This window comes from Microcaecilia unicolor, chromosome 12, assembly GCF_901765095.1.
Source record: "Microcaecilia unicolor chromosome 12, aMicUni1.1, whole genome shotgun sequence".
Taxonomy (NCBI): domain Eukaryota; kingdom Metazoa; phylum Chordata; class Amphibia; order Gymnophiona; family Siphonopidae; genus Microcaecilia; species Microcaecilia unicolor.
In genome coordinates, this window is record NC_044042.1 from 9,571,792 (window position 1) to 9,596,282 (window position 24,491).

Consider the following 24,491-nt stretch of genomic DNA (forward strand, 5'->3'; position numbering starts at 1 on the left):
TCACAACACAAGCTGCCAAGTTGTGGGCACGCACTTCCTTGGAACGTCTTGCTTCTGGCCTGCAGCTTTCGGATCAAATCTCCTGCAGTTTCTTCCTCCCTTTGACACTATGGCCCTGTTATCCCGAAAGCTGCTCATTCCCCTGCTGGGACTTGTTCTGGCCGTTATTTCTACTCAGGCGGTGATGAGTTCAAACCAGGTATGTTTTCCAAATGACCATCCGAGAGGTAAAGAGTCTTCAAGTGGCTCAGCTGCAGAGTTGGGCCCTAAACAGAGGGAGCAGTCTTGAGTTCCTAGGAAACAGCTTCGCTTTGTGCCCCTGACCCAGATTAAAGCAGACACATTTTAATTTCAGTTTTCTTGGGGTGGATGTAGACATAGGTTAGCAGGAAATATCTACCTTTGTTTATTTATTTACTAGGATTTATTCACCACCATTTTGAAGAAATTCACTCAAGGCAGTGTACCGCAACTAGGCCAACAGACAATTACAGCAGTAAAAATATTCAGATACAATACACATTATGGCATAGAATGCTACTTAAGGACAAAGAGGGGCTTGATCTCATTTCTCCCTCTTCTTTATCAGAACTGCAGTGAAGGGCTGGTTCCTCATTCCAGCTTCTCCTTGTGCAGATTCAGCAGCTGTGTAGGCTCTGTTAGGTGAACCCCACTCCCTATCTCTCCAAGCATAGTGTCTGTGGTAGCCAGAGACCTTTTCCTCTAGTAGATGTATATTATTTAGGGAGGCGAACGCCAATACTCTCCCCTTGGCAGTAAATGTGCAGTGGCCAGGGAAGCAGTTAGCGGGGTTTTTAAAAAGGTTTGGATAGCTTCCTAAAAGGAAAGTCCACAAGCCATTATAAAATGGACTTGGGAAAATCCACTGCTTATTTCTAGGATAAGCAGCTTAAAATGTTTTGTACTGTTTTGAGATCTTGCCAGGTACTTGTACCTGGATTGGCCACTGTTGGAAACAGGACGTTGGGCTTGATGGACCTTCGGTCTGTCCCAGTATGGCAACATTTATGTGGCTATTACTTTTGTTTTTCCCTAAGATTGGTATATTGTGGACTCCTGAGACAGTCATTGTCGCTGAAACACGGTCTGTATTGAGCCCCCACCATGGTTATGCCCTTTCCTCGTATGGTTTTATGTAAATTTGTTTCTTAAATTTTTAAGAGACTTCTTAGGTCACACCTTGCCCTTGGTCGTCTCCACTATCCGTTTGCTATAGAATGCTACTAACACAATGTCAATATAATACACACTAAAACGTGTTAATAGGAGACATGACAGTGTAACAGAAAATAAGGGAAACCCACTTAAAATTGCACATGGAGTCAGAAAAGGTGCAGGAAATGATGTTGGCTAGGAGAGGATAAGCAAGTCCTGCTACAGTATGTACAAGCTGGCATTAGTCCTTGTGTCTTCATTAAAGGCTTGGGGAGTGGAGCCCGGCTTTCATCTATCTTCGCAGACATATCAGAAATGGAAAATTCCTAGCCAGAGTATTTTTTTCATTTCTGAAAATCAGTATTCATGTAAGTTAATCATAAACTGAAGTTGGAAATAAGTAACACAGTATGACATTTTTAACCATTATAAAAAGTACTGAAATGACAGGAACGTGTTAGGGTAAAGCCTAGACCAACCTGTTGGCCAGGGATGTCAGCTTTATAATTTAGATGGCAATGTTGTGCTGGCACCCTGAAACTCAGCTGTGCCTTTATCTTTTGTTCTTCAGAGCTGCTGAAAGGGAAGCGGACCATTGTCACTGGTGCCAGTACTGGAATTGGTGAGCAGATGGCATATCACCTGGCACAGATGGGTTTCCCATGTTCTGATAACCGCACGGACAGAAGGAAGCTTAAGAAGGTGTGTGGGAAAGTTGGGGAGCAATCTTTTCCCCAGTTTCCCAAAGGAGCCCTTTTTGGTGGTCTTCTGGTTGAATTCTATGTGTGAATCAATACACAGTCATAATCAAGGGGGCGATATTTAGTCATGCCAGTCACCATATTACCTTAAACACTGACCTCCTGCATTTAAATAATTGTTATATTCAGTGCCACTCCGTGTGTGAACAAAATAAACTCTAATCCCAGCAAGAACTCGTTTGTAGGCACAATCATCACAATTTTTCATACATGTATAAAAGATGAGGATGGACCTTCAGAAATGGAGTATGTTTGACTTTTCGTTCTTGCTGGGATTCAGTTTATTTTGTTTGCATATTCCCACAACGCTATAAACAGAGCCCTATTAATTCGACTCCACATGTGAAGGCAGATTTTAGGAAAAACGTAGAAACTGGAACTGAGACATCCAGGTTGGGACATGTCAATTTTCGTCAGTAATTCAGAAACGGATCTGTTGACAGGGAGTTTTTCTAACTTACATGCAGGAATGGCCACCCATGTGCTGGCTACACGGAGCAACAGCACTCATGTTGTCAACATCAAAAAGATCAACGGGGTAAACATGGGTCTGCCATTTTAGAAACATACATGTCTATGTTTCCCCAAGCTGTCACAGAGCCCAATATCCTTTGCCAGTACTGCTTCAAGGTGGGGGGGGGGGGGGGGGGGGGAGGGGGAGACAAAAAACACTAGTGGATTAAGGGGACGCGACCTCCCTAATCCCTTCAGTAGAGCTCTGTGCAACACGAGCACCTTTGTAAACCTAGAAATCCTAGGGACTGCATGTAAATCCCAACATTGATCTTGCAGGACATATATGCATTATAAGTATTGCCACACTGGGACAGAACAAAGGTCCATCAAGCCCAGCATCCTCTTTCCAACAGTGGCCAATCCAGGTCACAAGTACTGGCAGAAACCCAAACAATAGCAACATTCCATGTAGAACCCCGAAGTGTAGCAAGATTCTAGAATTCTAAAGAATAACAAGATTCCATGCAGAATTTCAAAGTGTATAGCAACATTCCATTTAGAAACCCTGTTACTACTACTACTATTTAGCATTTCTATAGCGGTACAAGGCATACGCAGCGCTGCACAAACATAGAAGAAAGACAGTCCCTGCTCAAAGAGCTTACAATCTAATAGACAAAAAATAAATAAAGTAAGCAAATCAAATCAATTAATGTGAACGGGAAGGAAGAGAGGAGGGTAGGTGGAGGCGAGTGGTTACAAGTGGTTACGAGTCAAAAGCAATGTTAAAGAGGTGGGCTTTCAGTCTAGATTTAAAGGTGGCCAAGGATGGGGCAAGACGTAGGGGCTCAGGAAGTTTATTCCAGGCGTAGGGTGCAGCGAGACAGAAGGCGCGAAGTCTGGAGTTGGCAGTAGTGGAGAAGGGAACAGATAAGAAGGATTTATCCATGGAGCGGAGTGCACGGGAAGGGGGTAGGGAAGGACGAGTGTGGAGAGATACTGGGGAGCAGCAGATGAATACATTTATAGGTTAGTAGAAGAAGTTTGAACAGGATGCGAAAACGGAGAGGGAGCCAGTGAAGGGTCTTGAGGAGAGGGGTAGTATGAGTAAAGCGACCCTGGCGGAAGATGAGACGGGCAGCAGAGTTTTGAACCGACTGGAGAGGTGACTAAGTGGGAGGCCAGCAAGAAGCAGATTGCAGTAGTCTAAACGAGAGGTGACAAGGGTGTGGATGAGGGTTTTGGTAGAGCGCTCGGAAAAAAGGGGCGGATTTTACGGATGTTGTAAAGAAAGAGTTGGCAGCTGCTAACTGCGGATATTCAGCGGAGAATAGCCGGTTATCCTCTGCTGACTATCGGCAGATAGCCAGTTAAGTGCTTTGTAACCAGTCAGCATCCGTTTTGAGCAGTTAAGTGGCGCTAAATATCAGGTGGACAGCTTATTATAACTATGAGGTAGGAGTCCTGTTCCATTCACAGGTAGGGAGAAGAAAATAAACAAAAAAATTGTTGTTTAAATGTAAAACACAAAAAAGTTCTTAAATGTAGCAAGATGCTCCTGCAGGGCCCTGGTGTACAACACTTTACTTCTCTCTGGCCTGCTTCTCCAGAGTTACCAATGTGTTACTTGAGTCAAAGTCCAAAGTTTCAAGGTTCCAAGTTGAACTTGGCCTACCTGACTATAGCAGTTACAGTTCACACATAGGTGGTGGAGGCAAATGCACTTGGGTGTCACTGCTTCCCTTTGGGCTTCCTTAACCGAGCTATGGCCTCAGCTTATTTACTTCCTGGACTATGCCCTGCTGGCTCCGCCCCTCTCATGTCACTTCCCCGCCCCTGGGTGGGACTATGGGTTTTAAGGCGGCTCTGACACTGTTAGGGGATGCTATGAAGGGATCTATAGACTCTATGACAAGGGGCATACGTCAATTACATGTGTAACTTCAAATTATTGTCAATTATTTATTTTTATTTATTTATTTTTATTACATTTGTAGCCCGCGCTTTCCCACTTATGGCAGGCTCAATGCGGCTTACATATTATATACAGGTACTTATTTGTACCTGGGGCAATGGAGGGTTAAGTGACTTGCCCAGACTCACAGAAACAGAAGCCTGCGCAGCCTTCTACATGGAATGTTGCTAGTGGAAAAGCAACATTCCATGTAGAATCTCCAATAGTATCTATTTTATTTTTGTTACATTTGTACCCTGCACTTTCCCACTCATGGCAGGCTCAATGCGGCTTACATGGGGCAATGGAGGGTTAAGTGACTTGCCCAGAGTCACAAGGAGCTGCCTGTGCCTGCAGTGGGAATCGAACCCAGTTCCCCATGGACCAAAGTCCACCACTCTAACCACTAGGGCACTCCTCCACTAACAATTAGTGCTTGTTAACCCATTAGTGCCCAACGTTCCCATAATAAATCATATGAGAACAAATTGATGGGAACGTTGGGCACTAATGGGTTAAGCTCATTATTGAAACTTATCTTCAAATAAGTGCCAATTTAGAAACTAATTAGCAAATTAGGTTACGAGTGTAACTGACCCTATTCTAAACCCATGTGCACCATCTCACGCCTAACTTTGAGTGCCAAGCATAGAATTGGGTGGTATAAGGATAGCATTGAAGCAGTGAGATGTATTGTTAGCTTGACCCCATCCATATAAAGAGTAAATATGTAACCTAGGTCCCCACATTTTCTTATATAAATGTTTAGAATATTAGCATGGACGCATGTAACGCTACCAGGTAATCTACGGTAGGTGCTATTCTGCAAATACCCACTTCATTTACATAGTGTATTTCCAGTGAGAGCCTACATAGGACAGAGCATGGGGGGACATCACCTAGTGGTTAGTGCAGTGGACTTTGATTCTGGGGAACTGGGTTCAATTCCCATTGCAGCTCCTTGTGACTCTGGACAAGTCACTTAACCCTCTATTACCCCAAGTACAAATAAGTACCTGTATATACTTTGTAAACAACTTTGAATGTAGTTGCAAAAAAACACAGAAAGGCAGTACTGTATATCAATTCCCTTTCCCTCCCAATTACTCAGCTACATGGGCATAGCCAGTCACCCTATTTTGGTAGGGTTTGAGCCCTAAGTGCGTGGCCACAAAAGCCTCGCCCCCCCCCCCCCCCACCCGGCATTTCCCATTGCACTGCACCCCAGACCATCATATTTCAATTCCCCCCCCATCCTCCCTCCGTACCTTTTCAACCCTTTAGAGCTTCACCAGCAGTGAGCAGTGATTCAAAGCTGCTACTCATGCCGTCCCTCTGACCTGGTCTTGAAAAACAGGAAGTTGCATCAGAGGGAGGGCTTTGGGCTGTGTGAGTAGTGGATATGAGTCGTTGTTTCCTGACAATGAAGCACTGAAAGGTTGAAAAGGTACAGAAGGAGGAGGGGGTGGAGTTAGAAGACACCGGAACACTTGCAGGGAAGGGAGAGATTCTAGGTGTCTTCAGCTGGCGAGACCCCTGCCAGCCACATCAGAAATGTGCCACAGTTTGGTGGGGCTGAGCTCAGTGGTTCAGCCTGTGCCCATCCAGGCCCACCCATGGCTACGTCACTGCTTAGATAACTCACATTTAGGCACACTACGGCTGCTGTAACTGGGGATGCCTAAATATTAGGGGCATCAATATCGGAGTACAGTAGAATTCTATAATGGAACTTGGGTGCCCAGGTTACATTATAGGTTATGCTGCTATGGCCCACCCCATCCAGTTACAGCATTGCCCCCATAGTGTCTGAAAACTGATGAATACCGGAGTTACATGTTTACAGGTGGTTGGTAAATGTGTTACTGAAAATTGACTCTAATAATTCTGTTAGGTCAGACTCATCCATTCCTGGTTTCTCCCCGTTTTGTGTTGTGTTCTAGTCAGATCTATGAGGAATCCACACACCTCTCTCCAGTCGTTGATCCAAGATCACTCATAAATTACTTTCTATGCTTGCATCAACGCTGGTGGATTTTTTGCAACATAAACACAAATGTCAAATGAAGCGAAACTCACTCTTTCCTGGGTAAATGCTAAACTCGATTTTTCTTCTTCAGGTCGTGGCAAAGTGTTTAGAGCTGGGAGCTCCCTCCGCTCACTATATCGCTGGAAGCATGGATGACATGGTCTTTGCTGAGAGCGTGGTAAAGAAGGCTGAAAATCTACTTGGTACCCTGTATTTACGGTTATAAAATATACTCATACCAGCAATTTATTTATATTAATTTGATAATTTGATCTAACACCAAAACTTGAAGTGTTTAGTCAGTAAAATTACCTAACATAAAATCCATTCCACAACCACTGATATTGTGATGTCACAATGCCTCATTCCACCAATGCCTAACCTCATCAGTGATGTCACAATACCTCATTCCACCAATGCCTAGGAGCTAACCTCATCAGTGACATCACAATGCCTCATTCTACCAATACCTAAGAACATCAGTGATGTCACAATGCCTCATTCCACCAATGCCTAAGAACCAACCTCATCAATGACAGTGATGTCATAATGCCTCTTTCCATCAATGCTTGAGCCAGCCTCATCAGTGATGTCACAATGGCTTGATTGTTCTATACTTGACTCACTTTTATTATATATAGCAGTAATGGTTTTAATGACTAGACTTTTGGTCAGTCTAATTGTAGTCACCTCTTTCTTTCCAGAATGTACCATTTTCTCGGTAACTTGTTCCAATGCGTACCGACTCTCACACTGTCTGATTCAAGTCTCCCCTGCTGCACTTAAACCCCTCCATTTTTGTCCTATGCTGCCCATCAGAGATGTGAAAAACTGATCTTTCTCCATTTCCCTACTTGCAAGGGCGTGAAATACAAGACGCTACACGCGTCAACCTTTTCTCACACGAGCACGCAGCTTTGGAACACACTGCCGCGCAACTTAAGAGCGATCCACGAACAAGCATCCTTCCGCAGATTACTGAAGACCCATCTATTTGAGACAATTTACGGAAAGAACCAAAACACATAGAGTCCACACTCACTGTTCATCAATGCATCATACATCTACTTATGATCTCTCATCCCCCATAAATCCACATTACTCATACATTTACTCACAGAAATATGTACACCATGTGCCTTTGTGTCTTAACACTGCCCTTAAGCTTCCCATTGTCTCCTCCCAATGTCTCAATGTTGATGTCCCATTGTGATATTCCTAATGATAATTTGATTATCTCGCATAACTTGTACAATGTAACCCATAACCAAGTTGTAACAAATGTATTTTCATTATTCATATCTTATTGTAAGCCACACTGAGCCCGCAAAGAGGTGGGAAAATGTGGGATACAAATGCAAACAATAAATAAATATTATCCCCCCTCCCCCACTACCACCACCACCCTTCTTTAGCTGTTTGCTTACTCCTGACTTACCGAAATAACTCTGCTTCCTCCGTACTGTGCACACAGGTGGTCTGGACATGCTGATCCTCAACCACATTGGAAATTACTACATCAATTTCTTTAATGGAGACATTAAATATGTGCGGAAGCTTATGGAGATTAATTTTCTCAGCTATGTGACCATGACGGTAGCGGCTTTGCCCATGTTGAAAGACACCAACGGGAGCATCGTTGTGGTCTCCTCAATTGCAGGTGAGTATATGCGGGCTTTCCACTTCCACCCTGGGAAAATTAATTCCTCCTCTCCCTTCCCAGCCTCCTTCTGGGACTAGGAAGGAAGACCTCACTGCACAGCCTTTATGTAGAGAAGAATGCCATGGGTATAATTTGACTTTTTCATTTGGGGGGACAAAGGATGGGGTGGGGCATATTAGAATATTAATTTGCATATATATATATATGCAAATGAATATGCTAATACGAAGGAAGGAAGGGAGAAACAGCTGGCTTTTTTTGGGAATAACCATAATGTATGTATGAGATCTCATACATATACATTATTGTTATTCCCAAAAAGGTCAGCTCTTTCTCCCTTCCTTCCTTCCTTCTTTCCTCCTACCCAGCACTCCCTCTTCCTCTCCAGTAGTATTTCCCCACCCCCTTTCCCATACCATACCATACCATACCATACCATGCCAGTGTACCTTAGAAATGCACAAGCTCTATATGTAGATCCTTCAAGAGGTAGTGGGTCATGATTTAGGCTCTAAAACCCTTTCTGATGTTTTGGTGCCACCTCAGTAAAGCCAACACACAATCTCTCCACTGCAAAACACTATACACAAAATTGTGCAAAAACACACTCATAGCCTTACCAAACCATAACAGCACTAATTCCAAGGACAGAATGAGCACAACCTTATGTGTGGAAAGGCACCACTGTAATTACACAGGGCTCTAAAACACCAGTACACTACCAAGTGAAAAAAACAAAAAGGGCTGCAAATACTACACGCTAGCAGAATACTGCACCTTGATCACACATGAAAAACACATGACAACAGATATGACATGGAACTAGAAATAAAAAAATATGAAGGCAAAATACTGAACTGGAAAGTTACCTCAAGAAGTTAGACTCGGCATGCAACAATATATAAAAATTGAAACTTACATGCAAAATATCACAGATGCACATTTACAATAGCTGACATATTCCAATTAATAAATTCTGAATAAAATACTTTTTTCTACCTTTGTTGTCTGATCATTTAGTTTTTCTATTCGTTTTGGTCCCAGTGTCTTCTGTTTTATGCAGTGTCATTTTTCCATTTGATTTTTTTCTCTCTCACCATGTCCACCATCCTCCTGTGTCCTTATGCGTCCTGTCTACCATCTGTAGCCCTGTCCCTATCCTTCCTCGAGTTTCAGTACCTGCCCTCAAAGTGTTCCAATCCCCCTTAAATTCAGCAGTTTCCCCCTCCATCCATCCAGCATTTCTCCTCACTCCTCTCCCCTCCTCCATTGTCCATTTCTCCTCTCTCACTTCCCCTCCATCCGTGTGCATCTCCTTTGTCTTTCCTTCCCTCCATCCTTGTCCAACATTTCTCCTCTCTTCCCTGCCATCCACTCCATCCATGTCCAACATTTCTCCTCTCTTCCCTCCCCTCCATCCATGTGCATCTCCTTCCTGACTTTCCTCCCCTCCATCCATCCATGTCCAGCAACTCCCCTGCCCTCTCCTCCATCCATCATATACAACAAATTTCCTCTCTCCCCTGCCCCCTCCATCCATCCATGTCCAGCAATTCTCCTCTCTCCCCTGTCCTCCCCCCATGTCCAGCGATTTCTCTTCTCTCCCCTGCCCTCCCCTCCATCCATGTGCATCTCCTTCCTCTTCCCTCCCCTCCATCCATGTCCAGCAACTCTCCTCTCTCCCCTGACCCCTCCAGCCATGTCAAGCAATTATCCTCTCTCCCCTGCCCTCCTCTCCATGTCCAGTGATTTCTCGTCTCTCCCCCGCCCCTCCCTGTCCAGCGATTCTCCTCTGCCCTCCCCCTATGTCCAACAATTCTGCTTTGACCTCCACCCTCCCCCCATCCATGTCCAGTGACTTCCCCAGCTCCCCCTTTTCAGTCCCTGAGTTCTAGTTCCCTCCTCTCCATCAATGTTCAGCAACTCTCTATTCTCCCCTGCCCTATCCATCCAGTAAGTATCCTCTCCCCCGCCCCCTCCATTCCATCTGTCCAGCAATTCTCCTCACTCCTCTGCCTTCCCCTCCATGTCCAGCAATTTCTGTCCCCTTCCCTTCCAGCGATTCTCCTCTGCCCCTTCCCTCCCCTCCATGTCCAGTGATGTTGCCTCTCTCCCCGACAGCCCTCCTCTGCCTCTCCGTTCCTTCCTGCCCCCCCCCCTCGTGCGTTTAAACCTTTTATTTTCAGCAGCGATGACAGTGAAGCGCAGAACAGCAAGCAGGCTCGCCTCCAGCCTTTCCCTTCCCTCACAGATAGTGTCCTGCCTTCCTTGGTGACTTATTTCCTGTTTCCGCAAGGGCGGGACACTGACTGTGAGGGAAGGGAAAGGCTGGAGGTGAGTCTGCTTGCTGTTCTGCTCTTCACTGTCATCGCTGCTGAAAATAAAAGGTTTAAACGCCCGAGGGGGGGGGCAGGAAGGAACGGAGAAGAGGGTTGTCGGGGAGAGGAGGGTGGGAAGTAGGGACTGAGAGCGCGTTGTGCCGGTCCTTTGTTTGGGGGGGGGCAATGCCCCCCTCTCCCCCCCCCCAAACTATGCCCATGAAGAACGCCATCAGTGTACATAGCCATAGGGAAACTAAATAAGCAACAAAAAAAGCGGATGCAAGACAAGAAATGAATTAGTTCCAATTTCTGCTACTGGTAGTGAAAAGGGGTTACTGTAAGGACGTAAGAAGTAGGGGGTTGGGTTCCACTTGAAATTATTATAATTATTCTTAACTGTCAGCAGGGACTAGCGCTGGATGAAAGCCTGTGAAGTAACAGGTGTGCACATGCTAAATCATAGCAATAAAGTCTTTCCTTTTGCTTGCAAACCCTGTGTGTGTTTGACTGTGTTTGTGATGAATCCAAGCCACAGCCTCACTCACGTTACCTCAGCAGGCTACCTTCAAGATGGGTTATTTATTTATGGCATTTGTACCAGAAGCATAGCCAGGTTGTGACGCTAGGGGGAGCGGAGAGGCGCACGTGTGTACTGCGTAGGCGCATGCATGCACAGCGTAAATGTGACGGACTGGAAAATTGGCACCGTCCGAAGTCCCTTTGGGGGAGCAGTCGCTCTTCTGGCACCCCACCTAGCTATGCCGCTGATTTGTACCCCAAACAATTTTGGGTTCAATGTGGCTTACATCAAACTTTATACTATAATAGAAAGAATTAAAGAAAATTCAAATAACAGATACGATATGAAGTCAGCCTGATAACAAAGAAACACCTCATCAGCACACGTTCGATTCTTCAAATAACATAGATAGGTTGTTCCTACAATACAGGGGGAAGGGGACAGTGAACTCCCAAGAAAGCAAGCATTGGAACACTGTTAGATGTAGAGATCCTCTTGCTTGAGCACTGGGAGGCAGCAAAAAGTTAACAAGATTTATTTAGGTCTAGATTGCTGCTCTGGTGAGGAAAGCCTTGTATGGCAGCTCCAACTGCCCTTTGTTCATGACACTGGAGAAAAGTAAAATCCAGATTTGAATTCTCTTGAGTAAGATTAGGGGGGTCTTCTTTCACATATCCTCTTTAACATAGCAAACAATCAGTACGTATTGTGATAAATAAGAGGCTGTCCTAGCCAGGGCAGGCCACTAGATGGCGCTGTTCCCCTAAAAATGTCCAGGATGTCCGGTAGGCCACTAGAGGGCACTAGGAGAATAGGTGGAAGTCGCTAGGACCGGGGAGAGCCCTGGGAGGTCCACAGGTGTAGGAGGTTATGGGCTGGGTCCTGTGTAGCTAATTAACCACTTTTTACCCCCCTGAGTTGTAAAAGGAAAAGAAGAGAGCTGTTGGCTGAAGAAAGAGAATCCTCCTGGAAAGAACTGGCTAAACCCTATGGACTTGTGGTGGACTGTGTGCTCAAGGAAGAAAAACAGGCTGGGGTAAGAAGTCCCTAAAGCATTAGTATTGGACTGTGTAGCCTCAGTACTTAGAGGAACTGTGTGTTCAAAGAAAGGACTGGGTGTCCAAGGAAGGAAGGACTGGGTGTCCAAAGAAGAAGTAGGACTGTGTGTCCAAAGGAGGAGGGCTGTGTGTCCCAGTACTGAGAAGCAGGCTGCAAAGCCTGGGGTTAGAAGTCCCCAAAGTATTGAAGTTAGTACTGAGCCCAGGTATCTGTGTGGGGAGCTCTTTGGACACCCAGTCCTACTTCTTCTTTGGACACACAGTCCTCCCTTCTTTAGACTCACGGTCTTTTCTTTGAACACACAGTTCCTCTAAGTACTGAGGCTACACAGTCCAACACTAATGCTTTAGGGACTTCTTACCCCAGCCTGTTTTCCTTCTTTGAGCACACAGTCCACCACAAGTCCATAGGGTTTAGCCAGTTCTTTCCAGGGGGATTCTCTTTCTTCAGCTACCAGCTCTCTCTTCTTCCTTTCACATCTCAGGTGGGGTATAAAGTGGTTAATTAGCTACACAGGACCCAGCCCATAACCTCCTACACCTGTGGACCTCCCAGGGCTCTCCCCGGTCCTAGCGACCTCCACCTATTCTCCTAGTGCCCTCTAGTGGCCTACCCCGGACATCCTGGGCATTTTTAGGGGAACAGCGCCATCTAGAGACCTGCCCCGGCTAGGACAGCCTCTTATTTATCACATTATGCAAACTGTTATTGCTGTCTTACAGCACCACTGTTCAGTAGAGGTGAGCATGCAGTAAAATGCAAATTTGCAGCTTAGGGAATATGCATACCTCAGGAGCTTAGTCCAGATCGGGTGGCAGAGCCGGTGGTGGGAGGCGGGGCTGGTGGTTGGGAGGCGGAGATAGTGCTGGGCAGACTTATACGGTCTGTGCCAGAGCCGGTGGTTGGGAGGCGGGGTGGTGGTTGGGAGGCGGAGATAGTGCTGGGCAGACTTATACGGTCTGTGCCAGAGCCGGTGGTGGGAGGCGGGGGATAGTGCTGGGCAGACTTATACGGTCTATGCCAGAGCCGGTGGTTGGGAGGCGGGGATAGTGCTGGGCAGACTTATACGGTCTGTGCCAGAGCCGGTGGTGGGGCGGGACTGGAGGTTGGGAGGGGGGCTATTGCTAGGCAGACTATACGGTCTGTGCCCTGAAGAGCACAGGTACAAATCAAAGTAGGGTATACACAAAAGTAGCACATATGAGTTTCTTGTGGGCAGACTGGATGGACCGTGCAGGTCTTTTTTCTGCCGTCATCTACTATGTTACTACTATGTTACTATGGAATACAATGAATAACTTACTACGTAGCCAAGGGAACAAGCTGGGTAATGCAGAGTCAACTGGGATAATAGATGGGTTGGCAAAACTGATGGCAAGATGTAAGGGGCTGGTCTAATTTACAGGGGGTACAGCAAGCTAATCAGGTGTGGAGTGAGTGGATAGTCATCAGCACATGAATTAAAGGCTTGGGAGAAGAGCCAGGCTTTCTTCCCCCTGCTTCCTGAAGCAAAGGCAGTCGAGTTAGACGCAGTTTGTACTGAAGGTAACGGGTAGAATGTATTTTCAATTCTGCAATTGTTAGTTTCACAGAAGTTTCTACCCACACAGAAGCAAGAGCAACGAAGCGCACGCAGCTTCAGCGTGAAGTATGTGCTCCTGGTCTTTTCTTCATGATATTAACGAAGCGCACGCAGCTTCAGCGTGAAATTAGTGCTCCCTGCCTTTCTTCTTCATGATATTAACGAAGCGCACGCAGCTTCAGCGTGAAAGTATGTGCTCCCTGCTCTTTTCTTCATGATATTAACGAAGCGCACGCAGCTTCAGCGTGAAAGTATGTGCTCCCTGCTCTTTTCTTCATGATATTAACGAAGCGCACGCAGCTTCAGCGTGAAAGTATGTGCTCCCTGCTCTTTTCTTCATGATATTAACGAAGCGCACGCAGCTTCAGCGTGAAAGTATGTGCTCCCTGCTCTTTTCTTCATGATATTAACGAAGCGCACGCAGCTTCAGCGTGAAAGTATGTGCTCCCTGCTCTTTTCTTCATGATATTAACGAAGCGCACGCAGCTTCAGCGTGAAAGTATGTGCTCCCTGCTCTTTTCTTCATGATATTAACGAAGCGCACGCAGCTTCAGCGTGAAAGTATGTGCTCCCTGCTCTTTTCTTCATGATATTAACGAAGCGCACGCAGCTTCAGCGTGAAAGTATGTGCTCCCTGCTCTTTTCTTCATGATATTAACGAAGCGCACGCAGCTTCAGCGTGAAAGTATGTGCTCCCTGCTCTTTTCTTCATGATATTAACGAAGCGCACGCAGCTTCAGCGTGAAAGTATGTGCTCCCTGCTCTTTTCTTCATGATATTAACGAAGCGCACGCAGCTTCAGCGTGAAAGTATGTGCTCCCTGCTCTTTTCTTCATGATTAACGAAGCGCACGCAGCTTCAGCGTGAAAGTATGTGCTCCCTGCTTTTTCTTCATGATTAACGAAGCGCAGCAGCTTCAGCGTGAAAGTATGTGCTCCCTGCTCTTTTCTTCATGATATTAACGAAGCGCACGCAGCTTCAGCGTGAAAGTATGTGCTCCCTGCTCTTTTCTTCATGATATTAACGAAGCGCACGCAGCTTCAGCGTGAAAGTATGTGCTCCCTGCTCTTTTCTTCATGATATTAACGAAGCGCACGCAGCTTCAGCGTGAAAGTATGTGCTCCCTGCTCTTTTCTTCATGATATTAACGAAGCGCACGCAGCTTCAGCGTGAAAGTATGTGCTCCCTGCTCTTTTCTTCATGATATTAACGAAGCGCACGCAGCTTCAGCGTGAAAGTATGTGCTCCCTGCTCTTTTCTTCATGATATTAACGAAGCGCACGCAGCTTCAGCGTGAAAGTATGTGCTCCCTGCTCTTTTCTTCATGATATTAACGAAGCGCACGCAGCTTCAGCGTGAAAGTATGTGCTCCCTGCTCTTTTCTTCATGATATTAACGAAGCGCACGCAGCTTCAGCGTGAAAGTATGTGCTCCCTGCTCTTTTCTTCATGATATTAACGAAGCGCACGCAGCTTCAGCGTGAAAGTATGTGCTCCCTGCTCTTTTTCATGATATTAACGAAGCGCACGCAGCTTCAGCGTGAAAGTATGTGCTCCCTGCTCTTTTCTTCATGATATTAACGAAGCGCACGCAGCTTCAGCGTGAAAGTATGTGCTCCCTGCTCTTTTCTTCATGATATTAACGAAGCGCACGCAGCTTCAGCGTGAAAGTATGTGCTCCCTGCTCTTTTCTTCATGATATTAACGAAGCGCACGCAGCTTCAGCGTGAAAGTATGTGCTCCCTGCTCTTTTCTTCATGATATTAACGAAGCGCACGCAGCTTCAGCGTGAAAGTATGTGCTCCCTGCTCTTTTCTTCATGATATTAACGAAGCGCACGCAGCTTCAGCGTGAAAGTATGTGCTCCCTGCTCTTTTCTTCATGATATTAACGAAGCGCACGCAGCTTCAGCGTGAAAGTATGTGCTCCCTGCTCTTTCTTCATGATATTAACGAAGCGCACGCAGCTTCAGCGTGAAAGTATGTGCTCCCTGCTCTTTTCTTCATGATATTAACGAAGCGCACGCAGCTTCAGCGTGAAAGTATGTGCTCCCTGCTCTTTTCTTCATGATATTAACGAAGCGCACGCAGCTTCAGCGTGAAAGTATGTGCTCCCTGCTCTTTTCTTCATGATATTAACGAAGCGCACGCAGCTTCAGCGTGAAAGTATGTGCTCCCTGCTCTTTTCTTCATGATATTAACGAAGCGCACGCAGCTTCAGCGTGAAAGTATGTGCTCCCTGGTCTTTTCTTCATGATATTAACGAAGCGCACGCAGCTTCAGCGTGAAAGTATGTGCTCCCTGGTCTTTTCTTCATGATAACGAAGCGCACGCAGCTTCAGCGTGAAAGTATGTGCTCCCTGCTCTTTTCTTCAGGATATTAGCGAAGCGCACGCAGCTCAGCGTGAAAGTATGTGCTCCCTGCTCTTTTCTTCATGATATTAACGAAGCGCACGCAGCTTCAGCGTGAAAGTATGTGCTCCCTGCTCTTTTCTTCATGATATTACGAAGCGCACGCAGCTTCAGCGTGAAAGTATGTGCTCCCTGCTCTTTTCTTCATGATATTAACGAAGCGCCACGCAGCTTCAGCGTGAAGTATGTGCTCCCTGCTCTTTTCTTCATGATATTAACGAAGCGCACGCAGCTTCAGCGTGAAAGTATGTGCTCCCTGCTCTTTTCTTCATGATATAACGAAGCGCACGCAGCTTCAGCGTGAAAGTATGTGCTCCCTGCTCTTTTCTTCATGATATTACGAAGCGCACGCAGCTTCAGCGTGAAAGTATGTGCTCCCTGCTCTTTTCTTCATCGATATTAGAACGCAGCGCCCGCAGCTATCAGCGTGAAAGTATGTGACTCCCTGGTCTTTTTCTTTCATGATATTCACGAAGCGCACAGCAGCTTCAGCGTGAAGTATGTGCTCCCTAGGTCTGTTTCTCATGATCTAACGACAGCGCAGCCTGCAGCTTCAGCGTGCAAAGTATTTGCTCCCTGTCGTTTCTTCATGATACCTTAACGAAGCGCACCGCAGCTTCATGCGTGAAAGTATGTGCTCCTGGTCTTTTTCTTCAGAATTATTTTGTGTCTCTCTGTTCCTCTATGTGTTTGTGTATTCGTGTGTGTGCCGTTCATAGGTATGTACTGCACATAAGTTTGTCTTGTCTGCATGAAATTTACAGGCATATCTGTGTGTGCATATCTGTGTGTGCATATCTGTGTGTGCATACATGATAAAGAGTGGAAAACGGGAACCGTAGTGCACCTTTCTATGAGCTGCAAGAAGATATCAGAAGGAATACTGAGGTATTAATCTATCAGTTTTCAGTTTCAAATATTTAAAAACTAATTGCAGGTATTTTTTCTACAGGGAAAAGGAAAATGGATCTCCACTTGCAGTTCCCTACTCTGCAACCAAGTTTGCCCTGGATGGATTTTTCAGCTCCTTAAGGCAGGAATTTATCCTGAAGAGTGTCAATGTTTCCATCACACTTTGCATTATCAGCTTTATCAATACAGGTAAGATGAGCAGATGTGACCCTCCCTCTCCACCCCAGCTTAGCACCATGGAAGCCACTCATGCAAACACTTGATCCATTCTGAATCTAGTAAGGTGCGAGAGGAAAAGTCAAGAATATGAGAAATGCCGTGTTAGCTCAGACTAAGGGCCCATTGGAGTGGAGGAGTGGCCTAGTGGTTAGGGTGGTGGACTTTGGTCCCGGGGAACTGAGTTCGATTCCCACTTCAGGCACAGGCAGCTCCTTGTGACTCTGGGCAACTCACTTAACCGTCCATTGCCCCATGTAAGCCGCATTGAGCCTGCCATGAGTGGGAAAGCGCAGAGTACAAATGTAACAAAATAAAATAGATACTATTGGAGATTCTACATGGAATGTTGCTACTATTGGAGATTCTACATGGAATGTTGCTATTCCACTAGCAACATTCCATGTAGAAGGCTGCGCAGGCTTCTGTTTCTGTGAGTCTCACAGAAGCAGAAGCCTGCGTGGCCACATTGCTAATCTGCAAGGGCCGACTTCTACATGGAATATTGCTAGTGGGATAGCAACATTCCATGTAGAATCTCAAATAGTAGCAACAGTGGAGGAGTGGCCTAGTGGTTAGGGTGGCGGACTTTGGTCCTGGGGAACTGAGGAATGGAGTTTGATTCCCACTTCAGGCACAGGCAGCTCCTTGTGACTCTGGGCAAGTCACTTAACCCTCCATTGCCCCATGTAAGCCGCATTGAGCCTGCCATGAGTGGGAAAGCGCAGGGTACAAATGTAACAAAAATAAAATAGATACTATTGGAGATTCTACATGGAATGTTGCTATTCCACTAGCAACATTCCATGTAGAAGGCTGCGGTACGTGCAGGACGTCAGACTCACAGAAGCAGAAGCCTGCGCGGCCACATTGGTGATCTGCAAGGGCCGACTTCTACATGGAATGTTGCTAGTGGAATAGCAACATTCCATGTAGAATCTCAAATAGTAGCAACAGTGGAGGAGTGGCCTAGTGGTTAGGGTGGCGGACTTTGGTCCTGGGGAACTGAGGAATGGAGTTCGATTCCCACTTCAGGCACAGGCAGCTCCTTGTGACTCTGGGCAAGTCACTTAACCCTCCATTGCCCCATGTAAGCCGCATTGAGCCTGCCATGAGTGGGAAAGCGCGGGGTACAAATGTAACAAAAAAAAATTGAGCCAATCCAGGTTGCTTAGAACATGCACTGAACTAATCCTAAGGAGGAGAACCATTGCTGTTCACTCCCAGCTCCTACCAGTAAGACTAGGAGTGGTTCAGAAGGGGAGGGGAGGGGAGGGGGAGAATGTGTATAAAGGATGCCCACCCCTGATCTAGAGGAAAAGGGAACAGGAGAGATATGATAAAGAAGTGGTTGGTGACTCAGATGTTTGGAGAGGCTAAAGAGGAGAGGGGCAAGTTTAACTCCTTGGGGTGTGGGAACAACTACCTAGTGTCATATGTGCTGATACACAGAAGCAAATGCAGACACTAGAGGGCGTTAGCGCCAGACTAATGCGTTTGCCAGTGCACAATGCTCAGAGGCATCTACCAGGAGAAAGAAGGAACTCACCCCAGATCAATGCAAATAGCATACTAATGTATTCAAAAGGAGGTCGCTTCCTATTTCCCTGATGCATAAAGAATAGTGCGCTTGGCAAGGGCACCTTTACGCTGTAAACCCTACGCCAGCTCAGAGCTGGCGTAAGGGCGTCTAACAGCCCATTACTACAGGTGGATCTGGAGCTGGAATGGATCCTACCCTCCCAAGCACAGCCGGGAAAAGCAACAACTGAAACTCACCGAACAGCCTGAGAAACTGAGGTAACTGGAAGAGACAGGATAAATTCTACAAAACAGGAACAGGTTCTTTACATCCAGAGGCTACTGCCACAATGCACTGCAGACTGCACTGAGCGACAGGTAAAGGCATGGGGGGGAGGGGCCACCAGTGCCTGGGAAGAGCTCCGCCTGCTGGGTTCTGTGCCTGGGTCAGGTCGCTCTCCCTCACATCTTCCTGACCGTGGGTTGTAGCACGGGACGCTAGGAAACTGGCACTTCTTCCTTCCCTCCTCCCCCCCCCCTCCTTTATCATTCTGGGTATAGTAACATAGTAGATGACGGCAGAGAAATACCCGTACGGTCCATCCAGTCTGCCCAACAAGATAAACTCGTATGCGCTACTTTATGTGTATACCTGACTTTGATTTGTATCTGCCATTTTCGGGGCACAGACCGTAGAAGTCTGCCCAGCACTAGCCCCGCCTCCCAACCACTAGCCCCGCCTCCCAACCACCGGCTCTGCCACCCAATCTCTGCTAAGCTTCTGAGGATCCATTCCTTCTGAACAGAATTCCTTGATGTTTATCCCAAGCGTTTTGAATTCCGTTACCGTTTTCATTTCCACCACCTCCCGTGGGAGGGCATTCCAAGTATCCACCACTCTCTCCGTGAAAAAATACTTCCTGACATTTTTCTTGAGTTTGCCCCCTTCAACCTCATTTCAAACAAAGGCAAATGTATTCCGAGGGTTGTAGCACGGGACGCTAGGAAACTGGCACTTCTTCCTTCCCTCCCCCCCCCCTCCTTTATCATTCTGGGTATAGTAACATAGTAGATGACGGCAGAGAAAGACCCGTACGGTCCATCCAGTCTGCCCAACAAGATAAACTCGTATGCGCTACTTTATGTGTATACCTGACTTTGATTTGTATCTGCCATTTTCGGGGCACAGACCGTAGAAGTCTGCCCAGCACTAGCCCCGCCTCCCAACCACTAGCCCCGCCTCCCAACCACCGGCTCTGCCACCCAATCTCTGCTAAGCTTCTGAGGATCCATTCCTTCTGAACAGAATTCCTTGATGTTTATCCCAAGCGTTTTTGAATTCCGTTACCGTTTTCATTTCCACCACCTCCCGTGGGAGGGCATTCCAAGTATCCACCACTCTCTCCGTGAAAAAATACTTCCTGACATTTTTCTTGAGTTTGCCCCCCTTCAACCTCATTTCAAACAAAGGCAAATGTATTCCGAGGGTTGTAGCACGGGACGATAGGAAACTCCTCTAACATTCTGGGTATGCGCCAGGCACCATCCTCCCTCTAACTTCTAAACAATTCCCTAATGCTCAACGCTATGAACTTGCCTATATTTGCATCTCATTAGCCTTCAGCATTAAAGGAGTTGTTATGACGAGCTGATCTGGTGGTATTTTCCAGTGCTGCTCCAAACAGCGCCAGAATTTTGATCATCGAGGTGATAGAAACATAGTAAATGACGGCAGATACAAATCTGAATGGTCCGTTCAGTCTGCCCAACAGTCACACTCATTATCAAGTCCTGATTAAAACAACGATGAATGTGTGGGCAGTAAAAGGACAGTGAGGGCGCTTTCAACACAGCAGGGAAGAACCCTTTCACTATGACCCTCTGCTTCAGCCGTTTGCCCCCTCCTGTACTTCTGTTCCCGACTATATTCAGGGTGCATATTACCATCGAGGGAATCATGGGTCAAAAAAAGCTAAATAATGTGAACCAACACTTATCTCCCAGTTAGCCCTAGTCCCCCCTGCCCCCCCCCCCCAAGTTCAGCATTTTCCTGTTGGCCATGTGAACAGTGGTAGGGAGGATAGGAATGGAGGGGGTTCATGCTAATCTGGGGGTGGGGTGGGAGGGAGAGGTATCAGAGGGGGGTTGGGAGTGGAGATCAAAATCATGCCAAGGGTCAGGAGCTAACTAGAAACCCTTAGCAGATCCCGGCTGAATATAGGCTGAGACCTGCATAAGCTTTGACGGCTTCCATAGCAAGAATTAGTCTCTGGTTTTCAATGCTGGTGCCTGGACATGGCCTGGCCTTGATTATCTGGGGCCAATTCTGCCTGTAACAGTCAATATTATCTGTCACAGGCAGAATATTGAGTGGACTATTTATAATAACAGAGATTTTGATCAGAGGCAGCATAGAAACAGAGAACATGGCTGTAGATAAAGACCATGAGGCCCATCTAGGCTGCCCAGCTCACTTCCTTTTGCAGTGCTGTAGACCACATTTCATCGTGGACTTTACAAGAAAGGATCCTTTCTGCTTATCTTGAATTCTGTTCTTGTCTTTGTATTGGTCAACTGTACTGGGACCAGTCCATGTGCTCAGCATGCTTTCAATGAAGAAGTGTGATCTAATATGCCTTCTGAGTCCACCCCCTTTCCATCTTACATCATGATCACCCCGAGAATTCCTTTCTTCCTAAGACTGATGGTGTTGTCACACTGTTCAATGACGGACTTCTTTTGAATCATGTACTAATTACTTTGAAAAAGCTTATCAAATTATTTAGATATATTTTTGTAACCTCCCAGTTAGGGGTGGCCCAAAGCAATCGGTCGCCTGAGGCAAGGATGAGATGGCGCCCCCTCCCGGGCCGAGTCCAACATCTTTCCACATTCTTTTACTAACTCCTCTCCCCTTCCTCCCTCAACCGTCTCCCCTTCTGTTGTTTTCAAGTTGGCAGTGGCAGGGTCCTCTGTACTGTGGCCCACCCCCGAGGAAACAGGAAGTTACATCAGAGGGGTGGCCCACAGTACAGAGGAAACGCCAGTGCCTGCGACAGGGTAGCGTAGGTGGATCGCTACCACTTCCAACTTTTGAAAACCAAAAAAAGGTAGGCAGGCTGTGGAGGGAAGGAATGGGGGAAAGATAACGCACCGTAAAGAGTGCTGCCTGAGGCCGCCGCCTGAGGTGGTCTAATGGTAGGGCCGCCATTGCTCCCAGTCTATCTTTTGCTCAGATCAGGAACATGTCTGGAAATTATGGGGCCATATTTCACAATTAGGGCTTCTGGGTCCTTCCTGACAGACAGGGAAAAAAAATCCTTCAATCTCAGTCTTTGACTTCTTCACTAGTTGATGCAAAACATCCACAAAGCACACAGGTTAGCAAGGTGGCACATCAGATAGTAGTAAGAACTGTGTGGGCAACCATGACCCTTTATTCTTGGGTTCCAAAGATATTGGAGGAGTAACCTAATGGCTAGTGCAGTGGCCTGAGAATGTGGGGGAACCACATTCAATTCCCACTGCAGCTCTCTGTGTCTCTGGGCAAATCACTTAACCCTCCATTGCCCCAGGTACAAATAAGTACCTCTATATACTATGTAAACCACTTCGAATGTAGGTTGCAAAAACCACAGAAAGGCGGCGGTCGTGTAAATCCCATTTCCCGTTCCCTTATGACATCACAATATCAGAAGTGAGCCAAGTATTGGGCAATCAAGCCATTGTGACATCACTGATGAGGTTGGCTCTTATTGGTGGAAGGAGTGGAGGAGTAGCCCAGTGGTTAGTGCAGTGGACTCTGATCCTGGGGAACTGGGTTTGATTCCCACTGCAGCTCCTTGTGACTGAATATATGTAAACCGCTTTGAAGGTAGTTGCAAAATACCACAGAAAGGCAGTAGATCAAGTCCCATTAACAAGATTCCATGCATAATGTCAAAGAGTAACAACATTCCATGTAGAACCCCAAAGAGTAAGTGGTGGAGGAGTAGCCTAGTGGTTAGTGCAGTGGACTCTGATCCTGGGGAACTGGGTTTGATTCCCACTGCAGCTCCTTGGGACTCTGGGCAAGTCACTTAACCCTCCATTGCCCCAGGTACAAATAAGTACCTCTATATACTATGTAAACCACTTCGAATGTAGGTTGCAAAAACCACAGAAAGGCAGCGTGTCAAGTCCCATTTCCCGTTCCCCCTTTCCCTTATGACATCACAATATCAGAAGTGAGCCAAGTATGGGGCAATCAAGCCATTGTGACATCACTGATGAGGTTGGCTCTTATTGGTGGAATGAGTGGAGGAGTAGCCTAGTGGTTAGTGCAGTGGACTTTAAGCCATTGTGACATCACTGAGGAGATTGGCTCTTATTGGTGGAATGAGTGGAGGAGTGGCCTAGTGGTTAGTGCAGTGGACTTTGATCCTGGGGAACTGAGTTCAATTCCCACTGCAGCTCCTTGTGACTCTGGGCAAGTCACTTAACCCTCCATTGCCCCAGGTACAAATAAGTACCTGTATATACTTTGTAAACCACTTTGAATGTAGTTGCAAAAACCTCAGAAAGGCAGTATATCAAGTCCCATTTCCCTTCCCCTTTCCCTTATGACATCACAATATCAGAAGTGAGCCAAGTATTGGGCAATCAAGCCATTGTGACATCACTGATGAGGTTGGCTCTTATTGGTGGAAGGAGTGGAGGAGTAGCCCAGTGGTTAGTGCAGTGGACTCTGATCCTGGGGAACTGGGTTTGATTCCCACTGCAGCTCCTTGGGACTCTGGGCAAATCACTTAACCCTCCAGTGCCCCAGGTACAAAATAAGCACCTGTATATATAGTATATAAACTACTTTGATTGCATCCACGGAAAATCAGTACATCAAATTTCCTTTCCTTTTTCACAGAATCGGCTTTGAAAGTTGTTGGCGACTTGGTCCGCTATCCAGCATCACCCAAGGAGGAGTGTGCTCTAGAGATCATCAAAGGAGGGGTCCTCCGCCAGTGGGAGATGTACTACAAGTATGAGCACACTAGAATCCCGCTCTTGTTTCGCGACTGGGCTCCACAGCTCCTGTCCTCCTTCATGAGAAGTGGTCTAAATGTGGAAAACCTCAAAGGATCAAATCATAGCTTGTATTAATAAATTAACCTAAGATAAAGAAATTCACTAATATGGGAATGCCAGATACAGGGGTTAATCAAATTTGCTTTAACAATTGTGCAGATAGAAGAAATGACAAAGAAGTCCTTTGATTAATGAGTTTCTAACCTAGGCAAGGAGTCTTGGGGCAGAGATCCAGAGGAGGAGCCAGACGGGCCAGTAGAACAAATCAATTAAGGGAGGTGGGGGGGGGGGGGGGTATGAAAGACAATGAGATAGAGAATAATGAAAGGTAGAAGATGTGGTTAGGAGCAGGGAAAAGTCCATTGATCGTTATTAAATTTGGGAGTTTTTGCCAGGTTCTTGGGGCCTGGATTGGCCGCTGTCGGAGACGGAGTGCTGGGCTTGATGGACCTTTGGTCTTTTCCCAGGGTGGCGGTGCTTATGTGCTGGGGTAGAATGAGACAGACTAAGAAGCAGAAAGGGAGAAACACTAAGCAGCCAATTTACTAAACAGTGTAAAGGTTTGGCACCTCACACACAGTAACAGCCAAAGCTACAATGCATTAACAGCAAAACCTCCGTCAACTACTGAGGTAATCCCAAGCACTTTGGGAAACCCAGCCAGAGCAGGCCAAAGGGTATCTGAAGACCTAAGAGAACCATCAGTCATGCACATCTTCCCCACCCAGGGCACCCCAAGACAATCTGCTGTCTGAGGCAAGGGTTTATATTTTTATTTTAGTTACATTTGTACCCCGCGCTTTCCCACTCATGGCAGACTCAATGCAGCTTACATGGGGCAGTGGAGGGT

The 24,491-nt window shown here is 46.5% G+C and overlaps 1 pseudogene; it reads left to right on the forward strand.

The window, feature by feature from the left end:
- On the forward strand, nt 1-23,935 carry LOC115481515 (annotated as a pseudogene).
- The last annotated feature ends 556 nt before the right edge of the window (nt 23,936-24,491 follow it).